Raw genomic sequence first — 19,009 nt, 5'->3', positions numbered from 1 at the left:
ATATGAATTAAAAACTGAATGACATTTGAAGAAATTAACAGAATTAATTTAGAATTGTAGGATATTTAAAACGGATGGTTGACAGTAATAGAAATTTATTTAGAATACTATTTTTTTTATACTCATTGCAGTATTAAAGTTTAATATAAATTGTTTTAGTAATATTTCTTTTAAATCATTTTTTTTTGTTATTTTAATAGATCATTCAATAATACTATTAACATAAAATATTTAATAAAATTGATTTTCAAAATCGTACAATATTTAAACCAATAATATAGCAGCAAATAATAGTTTCGTGTCGTATGGCCTTTTTAACACACTAAAAGTCCCAGTGGTCATTTTCTCAGACCATTATTAAAATAATTGTGCATACAATCCAATGAAAGGTGCATGGCTTTGGATTTAGGGTCGATTCGTTTACGATCTTTCCTTATTATTATTATGGCTTGTGTCCCCGTGAAGGGCAAATCTCCATTCTTGTGTATTATGTAATTGTTCCGTTTGGGAATAAATTTACTGTTCAAAATAATTTCTTTGTTTTGTTTCTTTTGTGTTTTGTTTTTTGTTTCTCATGGGATCATGTTTTATCCCGATTGAACTTGTAAGGGCTTGATTAGTTCATATTTTTTACTATGATTTATAGGTTTTGGCTTTAAATTGATAATGCATTTAACACGAGAAATAGGTGTATAAAAATATTTTCATATGTAGTTGTGAGTTAGTTAAAAATAATTAAAATGTTCTTGGATTACCAAATAAATAATAACAAACGAATGGTACCCTTTTTTTTAATCTTAATTTAGGACCTTGGCCGTAATTACACGACCTTACGGTACATTTTAAAGTGCACGCTCAAGGATAATGGAGCTTCTTATTTGTGAAATAATCTTCAATATTCGCGCAGTTATTTTACGGGTTTACGCGTTCGGCGAAACAAAAATATCAGGTTTATGTTATTAGTATAACTGTCATGCTATAAACCAGCTGATTTGATGGTAAGTGAGCACGTGCAATACGTAATCTCCTCCAGAGAGCGTTGACCTTTAAGCGAAATATGACAAACAAAAATAAAACAAAATTTTGCTAGCCGCTTTGTTAGCATACAATTCTTTTCCTAAAATAATAGTCCTACAATGCTATACGCTTTCTTTGTTAATTATCGCTTGCTTTAACGGTGAAAACATCGTATATGGAAATCTGCATACCTAAGAAGTTCTTTATAAATTTTGCGGGTGTGTGAAGTCTACTAATCCGCACTAGGCCAGAGTGGTGGACTAAGGCCCAATCTGTTTCAGTAGTAGAGGAGGCCCGTGCCTAGCAGTGGGACAGTAAATAACACAAGGCTGTTATACAAATTGCCGGCATAAATAAGCCTGGATATATCCTAATCACACTCTCACGCGTTTTAATCTCTTAGGGGTAGGCAGAGGCGCAACTGGTACACACTCCGCTATGTGTATTCCGTCCCATGATGCGATATTGGGCAAGCCTGAAGCTTAATCATGCGCCAATTTTCATAGAAATCAATTCAGAGATATTTCTATCATCCAAAATGTAGTAGGATTAACTTTTTAAGAATTGTATTCTAATTTACACTCCCGCAAATCATTACCAAACATATTTATTATATATTAGTAGGATTAACTTTTTAAGAATTATATTAAGGTTACTATACTCCCGTAAAGCATTACAGTATGCAGGTTACTCACCCGTATGGCTAATTAACCAGTCATTATAACTGTCTGGTAGGAACAGTTCGCGAATGATTCACGGATCATGGACGGATGGTACGGTTGTTGATAAAATTCTATTGTCCGTCATGGAGCATTCAATTCATGTAGGTAGAGTGTAATAATAATGATTTCTTATGTTTACGCGAATGGTAGACAATAAAAATTTAAACTACTTTTCGGATTCTATCGCGGTTTTTTATATTTTAGTTTTCTCCCGACGTTTCGAAGACTTTGCAGCCTTCATGATCACGGGGGGGAATGACTGACCATGAAGGCTGCAAAGTCTTCGAAACTTCGAAGTTTAATTTTAGAGTGTAGTAATGTTTTACTTAATGGATTATTTTTTATTATTGGTGGTACGTCTCTCTAACGTGAGAGTCCGTCTGGATAGGTACCGCTGCAATGTCTATTTCTGCCCCCATTCAGTAGTGTGTAGTCACTGTTGTGTTCCGATTTGAAGTACATTGTAACCAGTGTAACTACTGGACATAATGAGACTTAATATCTCATGTCTCGTGATGGCGAGCGCGGTGGAATACCAAACAATACTTTGTGATTCAAGGTGTTGGATGGTGTTTCTACTGTTTATTGGGGGTTGTATCAGGCGAACGGCAAGCTAATTTCGCCTAAAACAATAAAAAAAATATATTTCTTTGACGTAAATTTGAATTTGAAAAAAAAAACATATTATGAAATTTGAATTGATGAATTACATGGCGAGTAAGTCGTTCGTTTGATTGTTTTTTTTTTTGTATATGTGCACGATTAAATGACCTCTCGGCACCTGATAGTAAGTGGAGTGGTGTCCAATAGAATGTCGACTGATGATAAGATTGTACGGTAGGCAGGGTTGCCCGTGGCGATATTCTTTCAGGTCTCTGTCAACAGAAATAATAGTTGTGGTAGGTACCAAATAAAACCACCCATTAAACTACCATCTAGTGAATTTAAAAGGCAAATTAGTCGTTCTGCGACCTTCAATTGTGAAAAATAACTAATTTAGTTCAATTAGTTAAAACATATCAAGGTCGATCGAATACCTTGAACAGCGGATTTCAGTATTTATAAATAGCACAGCAGAGCAAAAATTGAAACGCGTAAGCCGATATGAGATAAGATTTGACGCCAACGATTGATCAAATCAATTCGCGATAAACAGCTGACTGGTTTCTATCAAAAGTATAATAATAATAATATCAGCCCTGTATTATATACTTGCCCACTGCTACTGCACGGGCCTCCACTACTACTGAGAAGGATTAGGCCTTAGTCCACCACGCTGGCCCAGTGCGGATTGGTAGACTTCACACATCTTCGAAATTCCTATAGAGACCTTCTCAGATGTGCAGGTTTCCTCACGATGTTTTCCTTCACCGTTACAAAAATAATAATATAATTATTTAAAGCACAACCAATAAAACATAATGAAAACCAAAAGAAAACAAATACAAAACATGGTTACACAATTGTCCTATCGTTAAAAGCGATTTTTTCCGGACAACCTATACTCAAGTATATTTGGAATGTATTTATATCAGGGTATGTCGTCTTCGATCCTCTCGCTACATCCCTCTGTGTCTCTGTGTTGCTAAAGATAGGTTTTGGTTATAAGACGCCCTATTGTTTACACGTATTTTAAGATCATTGTCTATGTATTGACTATTTTATTTATTTTATTTATTTAAATAAGGTTCTCCAACAGTACACACATTTCTTGTTAATAACATAAAAGTAGTAGTCACATTCTGATGTGTGTACCAGTTATAGGAGTACACAACACTCACAAATTAGTACGCAATGTTCACATTTTACAAAAGACAAATTAAAACTAAAATCTACCAATTAATAATTAGAAAGCAAACATAACTAGGATATAGATCCTTTTATAAATTTGTACTTACTGCTGATATATTATGTTTCGATTATTGAGGGTACGCAATGATAGTGGGATTAATTTAAGTTTTGTTTGAGGTGTTCTAATATTTTTTTCTTGTAAATGTTTTGTGAATCATGAAATATGTCTATATTAGGGTTGATTTTATTAACAAAGTTATATGAAATGCATATTCTGGATATGGGCGCTTGTGAACCTAGATTGGTTCTAGATGATGGGGGGCAAAATGTGTTATTTGTCGGATATCTAGGTATTTTAGACGGGACTGAAATGTTTATATTGGACAGTAACGAATTGCATTCAACCTCTGAGTTTACTATTTTGTATAAAAATAACAAGTCGTGGAAACTTCTGCGTTGACGAAGCGACATCATTTTAAAGAAAGACATACGTTGACTGTAAGGGCATCTGTGGGATATATCGGGACTCGCAAAGGCTAAGAACCGTGTGAAAGAGCGTTGTATATTTTCAATTCTTTGAGAATGTATCGCGTAAGTAGGATTCCAAATCACACTGGCGTACTCTAATATACTACGAGCTAGTGCATTAAATAAGGCAACTTTAACGCGAACTTGACGAAATTTTTTCGTATTTCTTTTTATAAATCCTACTATCTGTATTTCTGGCGATTGCATTTGACTGCCTTGGTGGTGTTGGTATTGCATGTGCTTTAGAGCTGTTCTGAGATGTCCCGGGTTCGAATCCCGGATTGGGCAAAATTTTAATTTGGTTTTTCTGTTCACTATCAGCGCGGAATATGAATTTCGTGTCCGATATGGCGATATGCTCGACCCCTATCTCATCATGGGCTTGGTGGGCGCCCTGACAACTCTGTCTACCCAAATCTTCAGGAATAAAGGCGTGATGTGTGAGTGTATCTCTGTACAATAGTTCATATTGCATTCTTCCGTAACGGTGGCGGCAACACACGAACAATCCTTTCCATTGTGAATTTTTACGCGCAATAAACGGTTACCACCAGCTGACGCAGGAAAAAACATCTTTCAAAACTCAAACTGCGTTTATATTCAATAGTAACATTTTTATTTGCCAAAAGAAGGCATTCATGAACGTGATCCTATCATGACGGTAACACATGGCGATGACGTAAAAAAAGTCATCGAGCGACGCGATAGAAATGGTTAATCCGTCTCTTTTATAACTTGAATAATGTCGTAACGTCTTCGGGTTTGATGCGATCGAGTCGTAAAACACAAACTTGCGTCTTTTATCTCTGAATGGGTAGGCGGAGGCCATTTTTGGCTCCCACTTTTCGCCGTGTGTATTACGTTCCATGATGTGGTATGGGAACTATTGAAATAAGGGACATAAAAAAAAATATCACGTCGAATTGATCACCGCCTCCTTTTTTTTAAGTCGGTTAAAAAGGATATTGTATCGCCCAATAGTCCAGATTAGACCGTTGTTCATAATTTTTCTACACTCCTTTCTTATATGAACTTTAATCATGTCAAAATTGATATTCCGAGCATGCAATGTGCTTAAAAATAGAGGTACAAAGATTTCATTAATACATATATTAATATACTGGCTTTTGCTCGCGGCTTCGCCCGCGTGAAGGAGTTTTCCGGGATAAAAGTCCCGCTATGTATTTTCCCGGGACAGAAAGTAGGCTATAACATTTCCAGGGTCAACTAAATAATCCTACGGTACATCACCTTTGTCTAACTCCAACGGTTTAGGCAGCGTACGCTAAGATAGCAATTCTTCTACGACTTACTTGATATGTATCGTTATATTATGACCAAATTACACAAAATTATTATAAATTGTAGCCTATGTGTTATTCTGATGTATAACCAATATTACTGTAAAGTTTCATCCAAATCCGTTCAGTAGTTTTTTCGTCAAAGAGGAATAGATATACATACATCCATCCCCACAAACTTTCGCATTTATAATATTAATAGGATAGATTATGTAATACAAGCATATATCAAGATTCCCATACGTCATCGGCTACTCAATCTATTGTGCAAACTCGAACGCGCCGCATCGGGACGAGCACAATGCATCGACATTGAAACTACAAAGCGACGCGGTGAATAGATCTCTCACGACAGTCGCCAGTCGCGCTCGTCGTGTCTGACAATTGCTTATCGCTGTTCAGTTGTGTTGGATCAATTGAATATGCAATTTCGAAAAGGGCGTTTGTCCGAAAATGTAAAAAGTTTAGGGGATGGAAATTTTCTAAAGTAGAGTAAAAAATTTTTTTTTTGAGTTAGCATTTGGGTTCAATTAACAATGAAAAATTAAAGAACTTTTGTTGTTATTTGTTTAATGATTTCTTATGTTTACGCGAATGTTAGACATTGAAATAAAAACCGGACTGTCAACAGCTAAAATTTAAAACAGTTGTATATTTGAAAAATGTATTTAGGTAACTTTGACTTTACGGATGAACAACAACTCAGTCCCCCCCGTGACCATGAAGGCAGCAAAGTCTTCGAAACGTCGGGAGAAAATAATAAACAAGAAACCGCGATAGAATCCGGAAAATAGTTTTTATTTCATTGTTATTTGTTATTATATATACATTACTCGATATGGATATTATATTTATGAGATGTGCCCTTTTCGTAATTCCATATTCAATTATAGTAGACAGCTGTGGTGGACTCACGCGAAATCCATATTTCTCCTGAGTGTTGCGGGCGGAGCTGAAAGCAAAAGTTAGTTCGAAATAAAATCGCAATAAAACAGACATCAAACTGTTTTGATAGTAAAATGCAACGAAAGTGTACAGTTTTCGGCGAGTACCTACTGTAAATTTTCAGCGACAATTAGTACAAAGTAAGAGTGCCATTTTCGAGTCGAGTTTAATTGTCGTACGTGACTTTCATTAGCGTCTGTTTGGTTGGTTCAACTGTGAAGTTTATACAAAGAGAAAAGCCATTTCGACAAAATCAACGTAGATAGCGGCACGGATTATTCCCTCCTAGATGTTGCAAGCGGCCTTGTTCGTGTGAAAAACCCTAAAAAGTCTCTAAAACGTGTTACAATGCTATCCTTATTTGAAGACTCAAATTAAGAATTATTATGCTATGCTAGGAGAAAATTACTGAGATAAATATTAGCCTATACGTTAATGTAAGACGCGGTCTACCCGTGAGCCAAATTTCATCCAAATTCGTTTAGCGGTTTTTGCGTTTACGTCTAACAAACATTTTAACGACGTTTTGCATTTATAATATTAATAAATAAGAGTAAGTAAGATAAAATTAATGGGTAGGCAGAGGAATGACAAACTCACGTTTCTTCAGGTGTTAGGTAACATGCAATAGCAGTTAAGCTATCACCATTTATTGGCAGAATTCCAGACGGAGTGATGTTGAGCTGTAAACTCCAATATCACTTCTGTAAAACAAAACAGTGTTTCGACCCTCACTTCTATACATGTTATAAAAGAAAGTTCCCTTTTCTGTCTATCCGTATGTTATCGATTTTCTCAAAATCTACTGAACGGATTTTTATGAAATTTGGTACAGAGATAGTTTAGGAAAATTTAAAGCGGGAAAATATAAAGCGGGACTTTTATCCCAGAAAACTCCTGCACGCGGGCGTAACCGCGAGCAAAAAAATTTGTTTAATATAAATTAAACTACTATAGAAAAAATCTCTATTGGATGAACATTATTGTCACTTCCTCTTTTACTTTAGCACGGCAGTCAGTATGAACGGAAGTCAATGGTACATCCGTAAGCCATATTGTATTCGTATCTTTGACCACTTACCACCGGATTCCCTATCGAATATTGTCAGCATTGTAATGAATGAACACGAAAACATAACTTACTACAATATTGAAATATTAATTAACACGAAATCTCGAAGTTTGTAAAACAATTTTCCCTATAACAAGCCATTGTTTTCAATGTAAATTGTTCGTTCGAGGGGCTAAGTTCGCGTGGAGTACTCTAAGTATGATGTTTTGTCTTTCAGCACGAGTTTAACTAGGTCCTTATTGGAGTTTGAATTTCATTGTATTAGTTTCTTTGTATGTGCACGGTGTAGTGACTTAACTACACCCGATAGAGTGTCGACTGATGATTACCAAGGGGTAATCATCAGTCGACACTCTATAATACTGGCAAGGGCCAGCCGACACATTTTGAATTTAAGAAATGGATAGTAGTTTTTTTTATACGGGCACCATGTTCAATAGAATGTCGACTGACGAGAGATTATTGACCAACGGCAGTCGACACAATTATGCCGGCCTATTTGAAACCGCATATACACAGATTGATCGTAAAACGCGGCACACGTACACTACGGCGGGTTTGGTTAGTTTTTTTAATCGAAAGATCAAAGCGTTGCCACTTCTTTAAGCTGCTTTGAACCATCAATTTTAGTCGATTTTTTGTGTAAAACGTTTAAGCGTGTGTCGTTGGAACACACAAAGGCGTCAACTGCGCCAGAGTTACTTGTGACGTGGTGTTGGTAGCTTTGATGCCACTAGCCTACTGGAAATATAGTTGTGTATTTGTAACTCAGCTCTCAAAAGTGTGTTTTCGACTTCCATATTTTAAAGTCGTCCAAGGACTAACGGGCATAAAACAAATTGGTTTAAATCATAACCTTTTTTTTCAGTATCTTCCTAATTATTAACATTTAATTTGCAGTCCTGTTCGTTTTGATTACGAATCCTGGGATTATTGCCATCGCGTATAGGCATTTGACGCTCACCATCAGAGAGAGATCGAATATACAATCTATATCTCTAGCTAGCAAGCATCGATATTTATTAAAATGCCACGATTTACCTAAATATACGTTCAAAACATGACTGTAATATACATAGCCCTTATATAATGAACGGCTAGCTCTTACCAACGTCGCGGCGACGCGTTCAACTTTGCTATTTAAATGTTAGGTTTGCATTACGTTGTGTCGACAAACCCATCTCTTGTTTGGATAGTTCCGTGTATGTGTAGCGTTGGGGAAATAGAGAGTTGGGTTGGTAGTAGGTTAGTGGCTGATACACACTTGGATTTATGCTTATACGTGCATGCAAAAATGTCCCCTCTGCACCTGATGGTAAGTGGAGTGGGGTCCAATAGAATGTCGACTGACGAGAGATTATTACCCCTCGACAATCGACACAATTAATCATGGATTCATGGAACTGTTCGGCTTAGTATCTACCACCGGACTGCTTGACGTTAACCAACTCTAATTGAGTTAGAAACCATACAATGTGTTGTCTGGTGTAAAAATTTAACCGAGCACCTTCCGGACTGCAGACCGTGGAGATTACCAGCTCATAATATACATATTAAATCCAATAATTTGTCCTTTCATAGATCCTTAAATATCAATACTAATTTCATTTCTATGCGGAATGAATTTATAAATATTTTTTGTATTTAACAGATAGACGAGAAAAAAATGGAGTCAGACCTTTTTAGAATGATTTTAGGAATCCAAAATAAACAAGCCGAGAAGTGGTAAGGTCCACCTATAAATCCGCCGGGTAATTCTCGGCGCGCCCTGCGAGGGACGCTGAGGCGATAAAATTCACTTTATTACGTCATTATTCTTTCGATATTTTATTTCTCTTATACGGGACACTTGGTGTGAAATGATCGGGAAGTTAGTGGGCTTTGGTATTGACGATTCTTGCGATGAATGTTGGGTTTTATATTAGGTATAGTTCGAATTGATGATCTGGAGTTTCGTTTCAACTTTTGTTTACAGCTTATTGTAAATAAAGGATTTGATGACTTTTATTCAAGTTATTTTGATTTATTAAATATATTTGAAGATTTATTATTTGAAGAAATTAATGTTACATGGGTTACATCAGTCAGAGACAAAAGAGGCGTAGAGATGGGACTAGGAAATAGTGATTTATGCTGACCGTAGAGTTGTCTATGAGGCACTGGTATTGGCGTTTATTCCAATACATATTCTATTACTATTGGCTTCTGAAAACCATGGCTGTGATGCCGCTAGCGGCGTAATTTTGACTGATTGAGTAACTTTTATCGTATGTAAATGCATAGTTAAATTGTGTGTGCCTATATAAATATGTCGCCTTATTTTTAAAATCATATTCGAAATGGTAATTGGTATTCTAACACCAAAAAGGACATCAAAGTTTTCAAGAACGTCAATTTTTTTCCCTATTTTCGTGATTTATTTCTCTTAATAAGCTTTTATTACGGCGAAAGTCATCTTTTAGCTCTTTTTTACGTGTTAACATCATCATTCACTTCAGATTATTTTTTGTACTATGTTCTATATGTGTTGTTAAAACAATTGCATCCAATGTTAAGTTATTTTCGTCCCATGATAACATCACATCCAACTCTCATATCACAATCATATCTCCAAATCTTGCCGGATTACATGATCTTATTGCGAGCTGTGTCATTCAGTTATTGCAAAACGAAGATATATGTCGTTTCGATACAAATTCATCAATCATCCATCGCAATGACTTAGATGCAGAATGTATTCGTTGTCTTATCGCAAAATCTTTTGTTCTTCTGATCTCCTGGTACATTGCATTCACACCCACTTTTATTTATTGATTTAGATGAATATTATTTGTCATAATTGAGTCTAGATCTTGTTCAGATTTCTAAATTGTCTAGTGTTTAAATCATATTAGGGTCTCTTGATCCAAGAACTTCAATTAAACTAGATTATTTTACAAAATTAATTGTGGAAGTGCTAATCAGTGCTTTGTTCTAGATTTCATCTCGTCGATGATCTTTAACAATCAAAAATCTTTCGAAAAAATATTTAGCAAATATTTTATTTCGTTCTTTTATATGATTTATTAGTTTAGTTATACGGAACTATTCAAGTGTTATATATATACGAATAAAGACTTATGAAGTGTGATGGTGTGATCGGAGAGTGCTTCGGAGAACATTGATGGACCATGGGCGTCAAAGAGAGATATTTGGTGAATTGATTGTTTAAATAGATCTCTTCTCGCTTGTATCGCTTCTTTGCATGAATCTGCGTTGTGCTTTTAGTATAGTATTGTTTTTAGGAGTGATATGGTTTGTTTAGAATTTGGTACCGCTTATGTAGTGGAAAAGCGAAGTGTTCTGTAATAACAAATGTTATATAAAATATGGTTTGTACTGAGTTTAGAGAAGGAAAAGTAAATTTTAACAAATATTTGTCCAATTTTGTTAGCTTTTTTCGTGGAGTAAGTTCATGTTAAATTATGATTTCTCATATCTCCCGACGTTTCGAAGACTTTGCAACCTTCATAGTCACGGGAGGGATAAAAGCTGCAGTCTTCGAAACGTCGGTATAAAATAATTATGTAAAAACCACGATAAAATCAGAAAAATAGTTTTATTTCAATGTCGTAACATTCGCATAAACACAAGAAATTAGTAAAGAATATCTCGTTGGTGAGAACTAAGCCAATACTTTTCTAAATCTTTCATCAGATATAATTGTCGTCTTTGTATCATAGCGCATAAAACATTCACCCGTTTCTACAGTATGTTTAGTCTGCAGTTTTACGAAACGCTATTTGTCTCTAATTTACCGATTTGTTCCGATGGATGGTAAGCGTATTTTTATTTCTATTGGTATTATTTATACGAGCTTATACATTTGAATTGAATGGGATTGTTAACTTCGGTTTTTGCTTTATTGTTTTATATATCTTTCCTTTCTGGTAAGTCTTTATTAGTATGTAGAGACTGCATCGGTGGCGTTTGTATTAGGGTACGACTGTAGTGGTGAGGTTTGGGATTCGATTCCCGAATCGGGCAGTGATGTTGGATTTTTCTGCTCATTATCAGTCCGGAATTTGTGCCCGATATGGCGATAGGCTCGCCCCCTATCACGTTATGGGACGGAAATTGGTTGCAATTGTTACGCCTCTGCCTTACCTTAGGGAGACGAAAGGCGTGTGTGTGTACTAGAGTGTAGAGGTACTATTGTAGTCAGTGCAAATTAAAGAATAATTTGTTTGTTACCACTATCAGAAAAATTACGTGAAGTTGTAAATTTTGTGTTGATTATATTATTCTATGTTACACATTGCTTAAATCCTAAAATATCACTCCAGCACCCGAATATGATTTCTTTTTTGATTTCATCATGCTTCTACCCATGTCTACGCAATATAAATGATTATTAACACATCATGAAATGATATACGCTGCTCATTTCCTAAGAGAAATGAAAGCCACGAGACGAAAATATTAATGATGTATATTTGTCTAGGATTTTTCGTAATACCGCCACAGCAAGATTATACTTGAACTAACCTCACTCCATTCATAAGTTACGTAACATTAGGTGTCGCTCGCAACTTTGACAGGCCGGCATAATTGTGTCGACTGTCGAGGGGTAATCATCTCTCGTCAGTCGACATTCTATTTGACTCCACTACACTTAATCAGGTGTAGTGGAGTCACTGCCGTGCTCGTTTAAAAAAGCTTCGCCTACATGAAAAGCCTTTTCAGCTACATAGCTGAAAGCTGCTAGTAAAACATTGTAGTTATTGATTATGCACACAGGTACGACATCAGCTTCGTCTATTTAAAAATCAGATTTATAGTAATTAATTACTTCTTATGGAAGCAAATTAATGGGATAAAAAATAGCCTATATGTTAACCCAGTGCATGGTCTATCAGTGGGCAATATTTTATCCAAATCTATTAATCTGTTTTTGCGTTTACTTCTAACAAACATTCAAACATTTTCATAAACTTTCGCTTTTAATAATATTAGATGACACTAACAAAGAAATGTACACTTTATCCCACATTATGGACAGTGTGGTCATTCACGGAGAATTCATTGCCAGCATTAATATCTCGGAAGATTAGGCCGTGTAGGGTGGTTAGTTGATATTGTGACCGGGGGGATGATACTTGTTGGGTGACCGAGGATGTATTAAGGTGCTCACAGCAAAACGGCGCTCTAACCGTATTTTTAGAAGGTATTTATTTGAAATTTATAACACATAGAAACAAAATTAAAACATAATATTTCTGCATTGTGTTATCTTCATTTTGGTTGTTTTAAATTTTTTGTGATGTGGATATTGTATCATTAATTTAAAAATAAAAATTACACTCAAATTGTTGATTCCGCACATTCCCTAAAGTACATATCATGTGTACAATTAACACTATTAAATATACAATTTAATAATTAATATTTAGGTAGATTAAAATTTTCAAATATACTTTATATTCCCACCGCGCCGTCACTCGTGCACCGAAATGTGTAAAACGACTAAAGTAACACATCAATGTTAATTAATCATTATAATTAGTCACTTTCATTCTTAGATATAACGGTCATCAAGGTATCATAGGACCAATAATTATTTCCTACTAAGGCTCCGCAAATTACCTCCGATAAAACACAAATTTAACCCAAATAAAACCAAAGTTGACATGCCATTAACCTCATAAGAAGCTCGCGAGTCGTTTAAAATTCTATCCATAGACCTCGCGGTAGATAAAATACCTCGCCGCGCTGCCTCAAGGAGTTAAATCAAAAAGGTGGCACACTTGAGGCACGCGAAATGAGGATGAACGCCCCGGGTATGTGACCCGGTTGTTTTAAAAAGGATTCATGGTTCGCGTTGGACGATGTTAATCAAGAAATGCCTTCGCTAGAGTGTTTTGGTTAGTGGTGTTTTATTGCATAACGTTTTCCTGTTGGAAGCGGGGTTAGGTTAGGTTAGTTGTTGTTTATGGTTTTAAGATAGGGAGGAATTGATAGGTTAGGCTAGCTTTGTTCTTTTTTAGATGTCACGACATAGTGACGCTAATATAAACTCATGTGAACTGCGAACTCCAAGAAACATTCTGATGAGCAAATTATGCTAACATTCTATTTCCATGTTTGTAATAATAATTGTTTTTTTTTGCGTTGTTCTCTCTGGTAACTTGTGACACCAATTTTGTATAGTCAAACATTGTTAAGCTGTCATAAAACATAATTCAAAAATAATCATCGAAGTAATAGTTGAAAAAAAAATTGCTAGATTTCTTCGAACGTGACATTCTTGAACACTAAACATTAGCATTAAAGTACAAGACGTTCGCGTGATACACACAAGTATATGAAAAACCGTAGAATCTGGGACGCGGTTCCGTTCGTCTCCTTCGTGTCCCGGCGTCCCTGCGGCCACTTGAGCCATTTCCTAACTGGACCAGGTCGTTTCACCGGTACCAGTGTGTTGTACTGAACTACCGTCGCGGTTTCTATGCGCGAATTTAGGTTAGGATTTAGGGCTTTACGTACCGCGATTCCGGTTTCGTGCTGCCGGGATTCCGGGTTTTATGTTTGTTTCGTGATGAGTTCGCATTTCGTTGCTTTTATGCCGGCGCCACACGTAGCAAAAATATTTGATACATTTATTTGAACACTTGTTTGAACTCATGTGTGGCACGGGTATTTGCGTATTTGTGCAAAGTTTGTTTAAATGTTTGCATATTTGCCATTCGGTATCGGTTTTTCGACCACACATCAAAGCGTTCAAAGTTATCAAGTTGCTTGAAGGAGAACCGATTTTATGGAAACCTAAAAGTAAAAGCCATAAAAATTGAAATTTGGTCAGTGTCTAAATATGTTCAAATGTGTGGCAAAGTCTTTGTTCAAATATTTGTCTGAATGTTTGTGAAGATTTTAGTGTCGCTGTTTTAACGGCAGTATTATAATTGAAAGGATTTATTTTGGTTTGAAGAGTTTGCTATATGCAATAGAAATTGCTATTGTTGAACTTGCCTGAAGTTGAGCCGGAACGCAAGTAATACATGCATTAGGGAACTAAAAGTAGGTCGTTTCGGTAGTCGAATATCAAACTAACTCGTGTCTGTATGTCCCGAAATTGCGATATGCAATATACGAGTTTCCTGTTAGTAGTTGAAACATTCAGTAATCGAGAACGTAGTTTGAACTTTATGATCATAGCCAGAGAACTCGTTTTATTAGTTTTCTTTTAGGCTTATTTATTTAAGTAACATTTTCATTTAAACACTTATGGCATTTAGACATAAGGATGAAAGGAAACCGGTATCTAAGATTTATAAGAACAACTTAACTGCGTTATTCCAATCGTATTGAGCATTTAACATCTCCTATCACTTACTATGAAGTCCCAAAGCATTTGCATTAAAAAGTATTATTAACTGGTGGTAAGTCTCTCATATGTGAGGGTCCGCCTGGGTAGGTACCACCGCAATGTCTATTTCGGCCGCCAAACAGTGTGTAGTCACTGTTGTGTTCCGGTTAGGAGGACATTGCAGCCAGTGCAACTACTGGACATAATGAGACTTAACATCTGATGTCTCAGGATGGCGAGCGCAGTGGAATACCAAACAATACTTTTGTAATTCAAGGTGTTGGATGGTGTTTCTACTGTTTACGGGCGGTCGTATCGCTTACCATCAGGCGAACGGCAAGCTCGTCTCCTCGTTCAAGCAGCAATAAAAAAAAATACCGTTTCTGCCAACCCTAGCACACGGCCAGATCGCATTGGAGAGGTTCGCGTGAAAGGTTTTTTTGCTGGCACCGGCCGCTTCGCGCCAGTCCAGCGACGACGATCTACATTCTATATATGTTTTGTTTTTAAATGTCAGCGCGAATGGACAGTTCGTTTTATGATTCAACTATTGATTATACATATGTGTAGTGTGCCTTCTGTTCTTCAAACTTTACTGTGGTTGATTCCTTTATAACGTTCGACCAATCACAAATTAGAATTGGCACGCGACGTGCTATGACGTCTATGGTTTTTCGTGATTTATTTAATTATTTATTTATAATTATTAGTAGTTTTTCTAGTCATCGGTGTCCTTGAGTAATGTCAAAGGAGAATTCTTGAAGTTGCATGGGTTTCCTCAACTACCGAGAGGATACAGTACAAATCCTCTACGACAGTGATATGCCTATGTAATTGTTAGGTGTGTTTTTTTTTTCATTTATTTATTCTAAAGATTTACATATGTGTTTAAATTTATTCACATTTTTATAACTCATTTTATACTGAGTTTTGTTTCTCATAGGGGGGGGGGGGGGGTCCGCTTTCTGATAAGTATAAGTGAAACTCTAAGTAGGTGCAGGGTGTTCTTACTGTTAGTTGTTTATCACTAATAGCGTTTGGAAATTAGCAACCCTACAGGGAAATGAGAACGTCGCTCCACTTTCCTGTAATATCCACGCGGGGAGTCGCGAGTGTCGCTGCGATGCTTTGTGGAGATGTACAGTCAGCAACAAAATTAGTTGAACAAATTCAAAACCTTCAAAGCGTTGATACACGTTGACTTCGATTGATGTTGTTTTTTTTTTCTAAATTAAATTTATCCGTTTGAAGTTTATTTTAGTTAATAATTACGATTGTTGATGAGGACGCAAAAGATTGAAGGCGATTTGAAATTTTGAATTTGTTCAACTATTTTTGTGGGTGAGTGTACGTAGTATAACAATTTGATGATAGGGCTGTAGACAGTATGTCTAAGAAGTAGATCTTTTATTGTTGTGTAATTTTTGACTTAAATGCGAAACTAATTATTGAGTAACAGTTTTAGAAAATTAAGTATAGTCTTTAATTATATTTTTTTTCTGATATACTAATTATCACCAAATATTTTTAATGAAATTTACTAAAAATTATAAATCAATAACAGTCTAGGCATTAAGTATTGCTATTAAAATTAATGATTTTATATCATAACTTCGCAGTATCCGTACAGTTATACTATAAAATCGTAAATTCTTATTAATGTGGACAATCTTATATTGATTTTCTTCGTGATTGTATCAAACTCGTGTATTCGCAAAATAATATTTGTTAATTTTAAATAAGTTGAATACGTAACGAAAATATAATTTGAAGAGATCGGATCTACACCAAAGGTAAATTGGCGTCTATGTACGTTCCCATCTCGTGGGAGAATATGTTTCCTCGAGATACGTCAAAATAAATGACATTCGTGCGAATATGTGATGGCGGCAATCGTCACGTATATTAAGGAATTCAGACGGAATTGCGCGTCTTAGATGTACCACCATGAGGACGTGATAGCACGTCGAGATTTTTTTTTAATGTTATTACGTCTGATTAGGGTAAGATTTTTTTTTGCGTAGACTATAATTTTTATCATAGATTTTGTGATTTTAAATGGAATGAAATATCATATTTTGGCTAAATACTTTTCCTAGTTAAGATAAAGAAGACTTAGAGTCTGAAATAAGTCATCATCATCACACTGATATGTAAATCAGTTCGGTAGGCCGTCAGTATCATAGACCACACCATGTATTATAAAAGACAGCTCAGTCGATGGGACTTAATAAACAAGAATTTAGAACTACCAGGCGACCAGAACTAATGAGTAGGTGACATCTACGTAATAAAAATGTAATGCAAATTCCCCACGCATCACGTAATCCAACGCGTGTGAGGTGTAGCTAGGTATTGGATTCACCTTTTCATCGATATGTTACCCAGGGGCCTTATTCTCTATCCCGCACGTTATTTTAACAGTGCGTAACAAGCACGTAACACAACGCATCATGTTTAGGACTATAGAAATTTGGCTTACAGAATACCATTCCACGCACATTTCTCGAAGATAACATGACACGGCCGCGTTACGCGGCTACACTTATCATACAGAATAAGGGCCCTGGGGCCTTATTCTCTATCCCGCACGTTATTTTGACAATGCGTAACAAGCATGTAACACAACCCATCACGTTTAGTACTATAGAAATTTGGCTTACAGAATACCATTCCACACACATCCCCGAAGATAACATGACACGGCCGCGTTACGCGATTTCACTATCATACAGAATAAGGGCCCAGGTGCGACACCGGCCGACGTATACGGGTGTGTCTATCTGTATGTTTCGATTTTCTCAAAATCTACTGAACGAATTTTTATGACATTTGGTATGGAGATATTTTAAGACACTGGGAAGGTTATAGGCTACTTTTTGTCCCGGGAAAATATATAGTGGGTCTTTTATCCCGGAACACTCCTTCACGCGGGCAAGCAAAAGCTAGTACTGAAATAAATGAGTGTGAATGAAGACTATTTCATCAAAATCACTTCGAATCTGGATCTGTAGAAGCTGCTTTACGCGGATATATAAAAAAAAACTTGTTCGTGCATACAGTCGACTCTACGACAATCCATGTTCCAAGATTTATTGTTAGTAATGGGAATTGATCAAAGCCTAACTGTCGCACGCGTGTGCTTCTATCTTCACATTAAGGCGGATCCGTTCATGGCTCCGCCGCAATTTTTTCGCTAGATGGCATTGAAGTCACAAAAAGTCACATTTTTTATAATTACGTCCAAAATACTTTGTTTCTAGAAATTTTTTGCTATATGCTAGAGGTATATACTATGCTACAATTTATCTATATATTTATTTTGCTTCATCATAACGAATATCTGAGAATAGTACCGTTTAAGTTAGCTGAAGCAGAAAGATCGGTATTTCGTGTACATATACGCACGCACACATATCGAAAGTAATTTTTATATAGGACCACTAGATGGTACTAATGCAGAAAACATATTTCAAGGTCTCGAAAAATTTAACGTAATCTCTCGTATCGCATCATTGTTGGTGCATATTTGTAATGGGTCATGAAAAGTTGGGAATAAATAAATTAGTGTTTTATAGCTTGGCAAAAAAGTGTAGAAATGGAACTAATCCTTTATTTTACCTGGCAACATTATCACATTTTTGACGTTTGTGAAGTTTTATAAATAGTGTCAGTGTTGTCTTTTTATTAAAATTTTGCAATAAGAACAAGAAGATACTATTCGCGATACAAAATGAATAAGCCGCGAATAATAAGGTTCGCGAGAGAAATTATATATAAAACTTTTACCGACCATGTCTAGCTGAACAAGAAGCAAAAACAATTCTATCGGATCTGGTAAGTGGAAGTTTATTTTGTTAATAATTTAAGTGTACTTTATAAGTTTTGATGAGTCTGGAGTGATTTTTACTACTTGCACTAAGTATTTTTCTATATCTTGCAATATATTATCAAGCCCGTAGGTAATGTTTACATTCATATGACAAAATTAGTTTAAAGATTGTCCACGTCATCTTGAGATACTTGCATCAATAATTAGTAATTACTAATTGAGGTGTAGTGTAGGTAGGTAGGTAGGTAGAGGTAGAGTGGTAAGGGTTCCACCTTACTACTGTGATTTAAATCTCATTGAGCTTATATGGGGCATAGCAAAACAGAAGCAGCTCATATTGTATAAAATATTAATGTTATAATAATGAAATGATTCATTCAAAGTACAGGTTTAATAATAATTTACAATTTAATATTCATTTATTATCCAAATCAAAAGTAATTATTTGTTTGTTAA

General features: G+C 35.7%; 1 protein-coding gene across 31 annotated transcripts in view; it reads left to right on the top strand.

Moving 5' to 3' along the window:
- LOC115450511 (MAP/microtubule affinity-regulating kinase 3) overlaps positions 1–19,009 on the top strand; it is a 246,736-nt gene that overhangs the window by 179,006 nt on the left and 48,721 nt on the right. The window lies entirely within an intron of this gene.

Source organism: Manduca sexta, chromosome 2, assembly GCF_014839805.1.
Source record: "Manduca sexta isolate Smith_Timp_Sample1 chromosome 2, JHU_Msex_v1.0, whole genome shotgun sequence".
In the NCBI taxonomy this organism is placed as follows: Eukaryota; Metazoa; Arthropoda; class Insecta; order Lepidoptera; family Sphingidae; genus Manduca; species Manduca sexta.
This window is presented reverse-complemented; position numbering and strand designations above follow the sequence as displayed.